This window comes from Vespula pensylvanica, chromosome 1 (genome assembly GCF_014466175.1).
Source record: "Vespula pensylvanica isolate Volc-1 chromosome 1, ASM1446617v1, whole genome shotgun sequence".
Taxonomy (NCBI): Eukaryota; Metazoa; Arthropoda; class Insecta; order Hymenoptera; family Vespidae; genus Vespula; species Vespula pensylvanica.
This window is the reverse complement of record NC_057685.1, coordinates 16,011,545-16,022,017: the sequence shown is the minus strand read 5'-3', so window position 1 is coordinate 16,022,017 and position 10,473 is coordinate 16,011,545.

Here is a 10,473-nt window from a genome sequence, read left to right as displayed (position 1 = left end):
GCATGATTGGTCGATAGATTTTTTGACCGACAAATGAAAGAAAAAAGAAAAAAATAATAAAAGAGACACGAGCCTCGAACGAGGATTTAATGGGTGCAGGACGTGTCGAATGCGACGTATTGTTTCAGGTTCCGAAACATTCTGTTGGCTGTGTTCCGTTGGATTGACGACAAGTGGAGGCCCAGCAATTAAATCAACGCTTTCCCGCTACAACTCTCTCTCTCTCTCTCTCTCTCTCTCTCTCTCTCTCTCTCTCTCTCTCTCTCTTTCTCTCTCTCTCTCTCTCTCTCTCTCTCTCTCCTTCTCCCTCTCTCTATCTCTTTCTTTCTCTCTCTCTCATACGCCCGTTCTCTCATCAATGCCGCGTTGATCTACGAATGTACACTTTTAATTGACGTGCGATTTTTTATCACCAATAAAAAAAATACTACCACTCAACCCGTCGTCACCATTTTACCCTGCGAATTCTATCTTCCTTTCTTTCAAGCTTTTCTTTTTTTCTCCTTCTCTCATACCGCACAATCTTCTTACTTCTTTCACAAATCGTTGCCTCAAACTCGTTCAACATTGGTATATCTTCCGAAAGTTACTCGTTACTTTCTCGCACGAAGTTTTCCTACAGAATCAAACTCAAACTTCTTGTTAACCTTCAATAAATTACCGTGATTTTGAGTTAACACACCCTGTCTACACTTATATTTTTCTTTCTTGAAAAATAAGCAAAACTATTATTGATAATATTTAATAAATCGAATTTAACTTTTCATTTGTATAACATTATCTTTAATATATTTATGTATCGACATTTTATAACGATATTATACCAAAGTTGAAAGATGAAATTTACATATAAAAGTTTATTCTTGATTCGTATTCAGTAATATATAATAACAAGATACAAGAAGTAACGAGAAGAAACGCGTCACGTCTTTGAATATCTGCTCGAGCCAAGTTATTCGACTTCCGTTTATGACATACGTGTGCATGTACGTGAATATATATCTACTATAACACGAGCTTACGTGCTTACGTACGATAGTATATACATACGTCTCTTCTATCACGGCTACCGCGTTCTATTCCCTTCTCATTGTCTCACGCCGATAAGCGTTCGTAAGCTAGAACGTTATTCTCTATTTCTCATCGTAACCCTCTGAATAAGCGAAACGAAGGAATCGGAGAAAACGTAGTCATCGATTTAAATTTTCAAAGTAGCTACCAGCAAGATTCTTGATCGGTAGTCCCGACTCGTAAGAGTACCGATCTTAACTTATTCGAGAAAAATGAATACCTATATCGTATCGTACCTTTGAAATGATCGCTACGATCCGTTATCCGAAATATTCGACCTTCCTCTACGTTTCTTCCATTTTACTTGCCCTCATCGATTCGATATACATCATATTTATTCGCATAACTTCTCTCCTACTATAATACGAGAGAAAGAAAATATTTCGTACGGTGGTCTGGTAACGTTTCCAAAGTGCAAAGATTTATTCACTTTCTGAAGGTGAAAAATAACTGTACTTGGATTCGTTCAAAGGGTGAGAATTAATTACAGTCGACGAAGCGAAATCTTAATTTGCCAGACCGCAGACGCTGCGAGCGGTTTGTCACGGTTGGTTCTGCGAGAGAACGATACCAAAGTGAGAACTAAGGAAAAGATAGAAGAAAGAGAAAAATGGAGCAGGAGAAAAGCTGACGAATATTCGTGGCTTTCAAAGAAGGAAGAAAACCGAATTGCTGCGGAACATTGCGTACCTCTAGACAAAGCGTTTATTACGGATGTCGAGCGTGCGAGAATAAACGAAAAATAGGAAAAAGATTGTAGGAAAAGATGCTAGAAAAATGGCGGTACGTGTCGTCGCTTGGATTATTTTATTTAAGGGAAAGGGATATATAAAACTGTATCTAAATCGATGTGAAAAAAAAACTGTATTTTCTCTCCTTCCATTATCTTTTGCACTTTCTTTTATTACTCGACGTTATAATAATAAAAACGGAATAAAAAAGACAAAAAAAAAAGGAAAGAATAGAAAACTCTTAACTTTAACATCCGATAAAATTTGAAAAATCGTATCGAGTTTCGATCAACATCTAACAAACTAGAATCTTCTTTCTTTATATTAAAAAAATTGTATATATGTATATATATATATATATATATATATTTTGTCAAGTTAAAAAAAAATGTATAAACACCTACGAATAAAATGGAAATAAAATTGTAAACTAAAAGATGAAACAGTAACCATTCGATATATTGATTTTATAACTTCTCTAAATAACTTTTATACGTACCTAGACAAATACAAATACGCGTATATGTAAATATCCCAATATATATTTGCTTCATTCGATAACGTACAAACGTAACAATATCTAAGAGAAGTTCAAGCGTAATACGGCGCAAGCCAGAAACTCCGACCTTTTGAAGACTCTCTAGCGAAAGAGAATAACGACGTTGAGTTGGCTCGTTTGAGAGATGCGTGTGAGTCGAATATTTCATGCATAAATCGTGCAATCTCGTAATGTCGTGCGACTCGCATGTCGCTAGACTGTACGTGAAAATCTCTCTCTCTCTCTCTCTCTCTCTCTCTCTCTCTCTCTCTCTCTCTCTCTCTCTCTCTATCCATCTATATATCTCTATTTCTATCTCTCTCACTTTCTCTATCGCACGTGCGTACACACCTCCTTTCAAAGAAGCCTTCTTCGATGGGTGCACACAAACGTTCCGAACGTTAATATCTGTACATTAACGATCCTTCAACGAAGTCGAATCCGTGAGCATAAGGTAGGAAAGCATACTGTAATAACACGACTACGAATTGCGATTCCATTTTGAAATTCATCTCATTATGTTCCCCGATATATTATATTATTATACTAACGTCTCCCATCAATGCAATCTTAATAACAGTAATGCTTCTCTTTAACCCCTTTGAGCAGTCAGTTTTCATAGTGTCGCTAAACTAATTTTGCAAAATATCATAGAACTAAAAACGACGTACAGACGTGCAATAATTAAGTGATATGAATATAAATATTATTGTGTTAAAATATTATCAGTGAATGATCGTGAATATCTAAAAAAAAAAAAAAATGTTGTATACTACAGACTGAACACACATAAAAAAAATCACTCATTCATTAAAAAAATTATTACTTATATTATAAGTATATCTTTATGTATGTTTATATGCTTATATCTGTAAAAATATATATTACGAATATAGTTTGTGTGTGTGTGTACATATGTACCTAAATATTTAACGTACAGCAAAACTTAAATTATTTTTTTTTTCTTACGAACAAAAACGTAATGTTTTTCAAAAATGATAAGAGAGAAGAAGGATTGTACGTGAAGTATAAAATTCGAAAGGATGAATCATCGCTGGCTGGCGGAGGCTGAAACGGAAAAAAAGAAGAAAAACAAAAAAAAAAGAAAAGAAAAAAAGGATGAAACGGAAGCAAAGGGTGTCTGAGCACTAGCCGAAGTTCCCTTTACGCGAATTCCATTGTGATACGGAATATAATGGGGATCCAACACGGAAATGTAGCTCCGTTGGAAAATAATGGCATGCTATCGAAGAAAGCAGCTCGAAAGCCAGATTATTTTCACAATTGTATGAAAGGTGGCCGAGTTTTGTTCGTGTCTGCGATCATTTCTACAAGAAAAATTTTTATCATTGATCAAGAAAAGAGTGTTCAACTAAGGGAATTTTTTATCTCCTCTCCCTCTCTTTTTCTCTTTCTCTCTCTTTTACTATTTCCTTCTATTTCTTTTTATTCTTTTTCATTTTTTATAATTCTACTTTCAGAATATAGGTCAACGATCGATTCTCATCTTTAAAAAATCATTATTATCGACCAGATTGACAAATACAATTATTTAATTAAATAATTCAATACAAAAATAATATAATAAAAATTCCAACCATCTCATATATTTATAAAACGAAAAATCACATTTATATTTGATAATGGCTATCCCAGTGGCTAACTGCCTATTTGTATTGGTTCGTGCAAGAGTGCACACTATTTATTCGAACTAATTTTATTGAAAATTTTACTCCTTTAATTGAAAATTCTTGATGGAAAATAATAATAATTATTGTCATTATTATTACCATTATTGTTATTATTATCATTATTAAAACGTATATCGTTAACAAGATACTACGTAGATAAATATACATATATATTGTACTTATCTATCTACCGCATATTTTCTCGATCGACAAAATTTCTGAACAATTGTAAATTTAAATTATGTTTCTCAGGAGAATAAGATCTTGTTAGTTACAAGAGGGTATTGAGAAACTAGAATAATAAAGTTACGAGATGTATCGTCTATTATGAAGTTTATAAAGAAAAAAAAAAAATCAGAAATCAATAAATCCTAATTAAATTGATATAATCGAGATATCGTTCTGTAACCAAAATGATTCTTTATAAAAGTTAAAGAAAAAGAACTTTAGATAGAAATGAAGACAAAAAAAAGAGAGAGAGAGAGAGAGAGAGAGAAAGAGAGAGAGAGAGAGAGCGAAGGAGAGAGAGAGAGAGAGAGAGATGGTAGGAATAGGAATAAGGAAAGGAAGAAGATGGGAAAGTCGAAGACGAAGATACTTGGGGATGTAATCATGGGCTCTTATCCATCCGGCTTCACCGACGAAGCTTAAAATTTCACTAAAGCTGAAATCCCGCAACTATCGTAGACGCCATGGCGGAACTTATACCCAGCTTAACTGCCAGGCTTCGATGGAGGAACCGAGCTGCTTAACTAAAATAGAACAGAATTTAAGCTAAAGGTGGAAAATACATATGGAGTCTGGTGATATATCATAAAGTAATCGATAATTCTAAACTCTTCTAACTTTTCTATTCTAAGAATAGACTTTATAAAACTTTATGTATACTTTCGAACTTACGATTTATCCAACCTAATGTTTTTATTAGAATTATATAATACTGTTATATATAGGTGTATTATTCTTAATCTTAAGTAATTCGATCTTAAACAAAAGATGAAGGGTTTGAAATCGAACCAATAAATTTTCGATTTCTTTGAAATATCCATTTCGTAAAAAGTCGAGAAATTATTTGAATACAGATAGGTAATGATAAGTGGGAAAAGAAATTGTATATAACTGCCGTATATAACTAGAAAAAGAATGCGAAGCTAAGGGAAACCGTTATATAAGGCAACCAAAGATTCAGTATCTTTTGCAAGAATCTCTTTTCTTCGAGTCCGACAATGGAATATCCGTATGTGCATACGTCTTGAAAAGAACGTAAGGATTTGGAAGGACATTCGTTAAAAAACATCGAATCTCAAAGGACATTTCTAGGCGAGTCAGATTTATATGAACTTTTTTAACAGAAATACACACCAAAGTCTCTCTAGGTTTTAGGTAAAAAATAATATAGTAAGAGATAATATAGTAATTTATACTGGATACAAAAGTCGATAACGAAGTCTTTCTAATGAAGATCACTTATATATATATAATTATGAGCAATCCTCGCGAACTATTTGCGACGATCTTCTTATTTTTACGATAAAAGCTACGATCGATCCGGTTCTAAAAACAACTCATAAAAGTTCGTTACGTGCGATCCGTGAAAAAAACTATAAGCAGGGCTCTACCTAGCCGTAATCCTCGCGTAGAATAAAATTTAATGAAACGTCTATGGGATTTGGAAAAGATACCTACCTTTCTTTTCTACTCGAGTATAAGCAACATAAAAGCAAATTTCTTTCGGAAAGTCCCAATTTCTATTTTTCTCTTTTTGTTTTCTTATTTTTATCGAATTTAACTAGTTTCGGTAACTCTGAAACTTTTCTTCGAGCAAACTAAAAGTATAGAAAGTAAAACAACTAAAATATTGATAACGAAAGGTGATACATCATTCTGAAAATTTTCTTAAAGTAATATATTTTCTATTTATCATAGTTATCATTTTTACAATAATAAATATTTACGATGTAAATGGCAATAATTCGATAGTAACAGATAGAATACGATTTTGTAAACAAATCGAAGAGTCAAACATGCGGAAAAGGGAAGTTTGAAAAACAGAATAAATATCGGTAATGAATACGAATTAATTAACCGAAAATTGTTTAGCTATGGTCATCGACTGTTGTATTAGTAAGTCTCGACAAAGCAGCATGATACCGATGAGCTAGTATGTACGGTTCAGAAAACTTAAAAAGACTGTGTACTATGATAACAATTTACAGGCAACGAGATTACAATGACCAACCATTATGCGAAAGCCTCCGTATACTATGAACTTCCATTTCAATGGAGCATACACCGATGTTAAATGATTATACAAACGATCTGTAATTATCGATACTAGCATTGGTTGATTATGTAATTGTTTCCAGTGTTACAAGAAAAAAATCATTATTCATTTCATAATGTATGTTAAAAATTTTCACCGTACTTAAAAAAAATTTTTTTTAATTTTCAACCATTTCGAATGATATTGAAATATATGTGCGACCTATTGTAAACGAACGCATGTGTCCTCGAACATCGCATTTAATAATAAATAACGACCTGGAAAATGATCGCACGTATGGGAAATTGCAATGGACACGCTCGAATACACATAAGCGCGTGCGTGTACGGACTAATTAGTTAGGTGTGCTATGCACTCCCTTCATCGTTAAGTCTTTCTTAACGTTATGACGAAGATGAAATAAAAATGTGAGAAAAACAAATAATAATAATAATAATAATAATAATAATAATAATAATAATAATAATAATAATAATAATAATAATAAACAAAAAATAATAAAGCGTATCTGAATATTTCCCAAATGATTGTAAACAATGATAAGAAATATATAGTAATTTTCCAAACTAATTATTACTTTCTCTCAAGGAAACTTTGCTAAATAATAATAATAATAATAATAATAATAATAATAATAATAATAATAATAATAATAATAATAATAATGATGATGATGATGATGATGATGATGATGATGACAATGATGATAATAATTATAATTCTTATCTTATCTCGCGTTAAAGCCAAGTTATACAAAACAATAGGAGGGAAAATCAATGACAAACAAGAGAAGAATACTAGAAAGTAAGTTGGTTCTTTTACGAGGCGATCAAAAAGCAAACTTCCAGGGAACTTCCATTCAAAGGGTACAATTGTGAGTCATTCAAGGAATGAAGTTGAAAATCAAGAAAGAAAATTTATAAATGGCAAGTAAAAATCTCGATGAAAGCCTGGACAATCGAGTTTGAAAACTAAATGGTAGTGACTCTATTCGGGCGACTCGTTAATTAATAATGAATTCTAAAAAAAGGAAAGGGATAAAAAAGAAAAGAAAAAAGATGAGAAAAAAAAAGAAAGGAAAAAAAAGATATTGTAATATGTACATAGACATATTCGTGGGAACGAACCATTTAAAAAGCATCGAAGTGGCGCGAATTGTTCTCCGCTTACGGTTAGCCGGATCGAGTGAGTACTCAACAAAATGACGGACCTATGAACTGACTCGAGAAGAGATTTGGTCGAACGTTCGATGCCAGATATGAAAACCAATTCTCTCTTTCTCTCTCTCCCTCTCCCCCCCCCCTCTCTCTCTCTCTCTCTCTCTCTCTCTCTCTCTCTCTTTCTCTTTCTCTTTCGGCATTGACCCTTCGATCTCTTGCATCCCTTCTCCCTACACCCTCACTAGCCAACCAACTCCCATCCTCACCACTCAATCGCTTTTCTCTCGCTCTTTTCCATGCTCGCTCACGATACGGAAAGTTATTGCTCCAAATTGGATTTGAATTTAACTCGGTTACAAACAACATACGATATATCACACGCACGCGCACGCACGTATGTACGTACCAACTACAAACTAGATTCCCGTCGCACACGAACGAGATAATTGAGCGTCCGCGAGTTTAAATGGACTTCGAATGGAAAACGAATTCTCCTTTTTACTTCGATCACCTCCTCCTCCTACTCTTCCTCCCCATCCTCGTCCTCCTACTCTTCCTCCTCCCCTTTAACCTCCATTCTCCTCTTTCGTTTCATCCCAAAAATATCAGAGTTGCTTTCTCTCGTCCGATATATTTTCCAATCCGTATTTTTTTTCGACATTATAAAGTCCAAATAATGATACTAAATAATAGATAACTCATCGATGTTTCGATGGAAATATCGAATTACCAATGAAATTATTCATCATATTAAGACCAATCCTATTGAGTCTAATAACTTTATTGTTTCCAAGACTATTCATCACTTCCAGTTTTATAATTAATTCTTTTCTTTTCTCCTTTTCTCTCTCTTCTTTTCTCTTTTTTCCCTTTTTTCCTTCGCGAAAGGTAGAACAGAAAAAATCCGTACACGCGTCGACATTAATCCTACCGTGGATTAGTTCTATTATCCAAAATTTTAAATAGAAAATCGGTTTTGTTAAAAAATGGTGCATAAAGCTACCGATGTTGCGAATAGCTATCCTAAACGGGGACTTACCCTCCTCCAGTTAACATTGGGATCTATATTCTCGGTAAGTGACATATCATCCCGCTATCGCGGATATTGAAGTAGAATAACTGTTAGCCCGCGAGTCTCCATATGCAGTAACCTGCACGTGGTGAGACATGGGTCGATGATACTTGCTATCTATCGAAATCCGATCTGATGCAAGTACTATCGAGCGAATGGCTGCATATTTCAATGTATTTTCCAAATCCGTTTAATCTAATACTGATTAAATATTAAACTACTAACACTTTACATTGCTAATAATACTTCCACAAGTAAATATATCGAATATAGTAGAATTCTATGGACAAATATTAAGTATATAAATCCGCGATTAAAATCAAGATTTTCTCGATTATTTAGCGAAAAATAATAATTAATAAATGTTAGTTTTATAAAAATCAAAAGAATAGTTCCAAAATGTCTATCAAGTGAAACTTCCAAGCACTATATTTTTTTGTGGTTTTGTTCCTGTAGGAATAGTTTTCTTTATATTATATTATTACTATTACTACAATACTAATGTATTCATGTATAATATAATAATATATAATATAATAATATAATAATAAAAATAATGACAGGAAGTAGAAAAAGATTTTATACGTATATATATATATATTATATAAAATAATATTTGATATTATTTTTTATGCATTTATATTGTGAAATAAATGCGCACCAGCACTGCGTCGTATCTATCACGGATTACTGCGACAGGTGCGCATTAAAGAAGGATATAAATCTGAGAGAATGAAAAGTGTGAGTTCACAGCCTACTAACACTATATATGTATTTTAACTCGCATTAACTTGCTCGTTATGTTACGTGCGAAAGGGGTATAACCTACACAAGCTTATAAACTGATACGATAGATGTATGGCGGTGACAGTGTTTCCCAGTTGTACTTGTAATTCATATTTTGCCCATACCTGTCGCTGAAATCACACATGCTTCAAGGAAAAGATGATGAACTGCTTTAATATATACATATATATTCTTATTTGTTTTGAATAAATATATAATGTTCTTCGTAAATACTAATTTCTTTTTTATATAATTATTCTGAATTTTTGTTTCAAAACTATGATGTATCATGCGAAGGTATTGAAAGGATTAGATGGAATAAAAAAATACGATGATGGGAAAGTAAATCTTTCAACAGTCTTAGAACGAAAGAGGATGAAAAGCTACTATTTTTATTGAACCGTAATGAGAGCAAAAAAGAAAGAAAGAAAGAAAGAAAAAAAAAAAAGAAAGAGAAAAAAATAGAATAAAAGAAAAAAATATGCAAGAAGGATAAAGGATCGTATCGTATATGGACAAAAGAGAGAAAGCACACCGAGGGTGACGTATGCTCTCAAAATGTCTCGCATTTATCTAATATGCACTTTATTGTTGGCCAAGTACTTAGCTGACAGAAATAAACAAGAATGTGTACTTTTTCATTCGTCTTTCGTGTGAGACGGCCTGTTTTTTTATTTCTCTCCATTAAACGTCACTCCGTTGAGTACACGCGTATGTACAGGTGTAATATCGTGTCCCTACCCGTTCGATGCTTTACGCCTGTAATATGTGTTTATGTGTCTTCTTTGCTTGTGTTTATGAATAAATGTAAGTAGGTGTCTTTCTATGTCCCTGTCCTTTCTTGTACGTAATCATATATTGAGAGAAACGTGTGTGCGCGTTAGTCTGCGACTGATAAAAGTATTTAGACTGTATTATAGACAGATTAATTTGATAACTAATTAATCATTAATCAATCATTAACGTTAAGACAATGGATATATGTAATCGTAACGCTATTTATTACGCTGACTGACTTTTCTAGAAGCATAATACGAAATACGTTAAATCTCTCCTTACATTTTATTTTTATTTTCTCCTCTCTCTCTTTCACTCTCTCTCCCTTTCTCTCTCTCTCTCTCTCTCTCTCTCTCTCTCTCT